Here is a 1,901-nt window from a genome sequence, read left to right as displayed (position 1 = left end):
TTTTTGGGGTGTTAGTTCTAAAAGGTTTTGTAGGTCTTCATAGAACCGTTCAACTTCCCCTTCTTCAGCGTTACTGGTTGGGGCATAGGCTGGCTTAGTTGATAATGAATGGTTTGCCTTAGAAACGAGTTTGCCAAGAAAAGAAAATTTATTGAATAGCATACTCGGATAGAAATAGACTGTACGTAAGCATTATTCTCTATATATTTTAGAGGATACTGATCATAATTCATTTAATTTCTAGGTTATTGAGACTTCTCATTGACCAGTCATTGCTAAAAGAGTGGAACAATTACATATTAGTAAGATGTAACTCTCAGAAAAGAAAACAAAGAATACCCATCCAAAATATGTGCATGTTTGTTTATTAACATTTCCCATTTATTATTTTCTACTGATATTTTGTGATATGAAACACTCACAAAGATAGAAATTAACATGCATGAGATAAAATTAATTATAAATTAAATCATATTTCCTTCTCTCACTCAATTGTTTTATTATGTACTCGACTTTGCAACCACTTTCAGTGCTTGATGCTTAACACTGAGACTCATCTATGGGTATCTAGATGTATATTTCTTTAGCAACACCTGAAAAAGCTTTGTTTGTGTGTGTATTTAGACAATACATTTTTATTTTATTTATTCATGTTTGTATTCTTAAGTGAAAAATACTGCAAAAGTCTCAGTTTTGAAGACAACTCTGTGCTTTTGATAACTGTCAAACTGTGGTGCTGGAGAAGACTCTTAAGAGTCCCTTGGACAGCAAGGAGATCAAATCAGTCCATCCTAAAGGAAATCAACCCTGAATATTCATTGGAAGGACTGATGCTGAAGTTGCAGCTCTAGTTACTTTGGCTGCCTGATGCAAAGAGTTGACTAATTAGAAAAGACCCTGATGCTGGGAAAGATTGAGGGCAGGAGGATAAGGGGGTGACAGAGAATGAAATGCTTGGATGCCTTCGCTGACTCAGTGGGCATGAGTTTGAGCCAACTCCAAGAGACAGTGAAGGACAAGGAAGCCTGGCATGCTGCAGGCCATGGGATTGGTCACAGCTCAGTGACAGAACAACTTTATCCTGACTAGGATTATATTACAGAAATTCTGAGATGATTTGGGGTGAGCATTCTCAGCTCAGACTTCAGGAACATCTGTACGTTCAGCAGCTGCACAGTTATGTGTCTTCACTCGTGTTATTCATGTCTACAATTTTCTCACCATGTTCTTTTCATATACAAAAGTCCCACCCAAGCCAAAGGGCCTATCTCTATAGTTCATCTCCTAATAGAGTTCTTTTCCTGTCTGCAAAATATCTGTTAACTTTCTCCTCCCCTAAAATTTTGCCAGTAAGCCCTCAATTTTGCAAGATGTTATGTTGTTCTCTTAAGGTGTTTATTTCATATGAATCTTCAAAAAATTCTTTATTTTTACTTTAAATATATTATAATCTGAAGAAGCTTTTAGTTTTGTTTTATAAAGCAGAAATGGAAACTTTTAAATTCATAAATTAATATTTCAGAATAAATTATGTGTATTATTTTCCCCTATCAATATCTTCCCTGGTGGCTCAGAGGTTAAAGCATCTGCCTCCAATGCAGGAGACCCGGGTTCGATCCCTGGGTTGGGAAGATCCCCTGGAGAAGGCAATGGCAATCCACTCCAGTATTCTTGCTTGGAGAATCCCATGGACAGAGAAGCCTAGTAGGTTACAGTCCAGGAGGTCGCAAAGAGTCGGACATGACTGAGCGACTTCACCTTCACCTTATCAATATCTTAAGGTCATCAGTACCTGTGAGAGTGTTAGTTGCTAAGTTGTGTCCAACTCTGTGACCCCATGGACTGCAGCCTACCAGGCTCGTCTATCCATGAAATTCTCCAGGCAAGAATATTGGAATGGG

The 1,901-nt window shown here is 38.0% G+C and overlaps 1 non-coding gene across 1 annotated transcript; it reads left to right on the top strand.

The window, feature by feature from the left end:
• The first annotated feature begins 1,559 nt into the window (after nucleotides 1-1,559).
• Nucleotides 1,560-1,631, top strand: TRNAW-CCA. Its single transcript has one exon. It is a non-coding gene; the product is annotated as a tRNA-Trp (tRNA).
• The last annotated feature ends 270 nt before the right edge of the window (nucleotides 1,632-1,901 follow it).

Source organism: Oryx dammah, unplaced genomic scaffold (genome assembly GCF_014754425.2).
Source record: "Oryx dammah isolate SB20612 unplaced genomic scaffold, SCBI_Odam_1.1 HiC_scaffold_29, whole genome shotgun sequence".
NCBI classification, from domain to species: domain Eukaryota; kingdom Metazoa; phylum Chordata; class Mammalia; order Artiodactyla; family Bovidae; genus Oryx; species Oryx dammah.
This window is presented reverse-complemented; position numbering and strand designations above follow the sequence as displayed.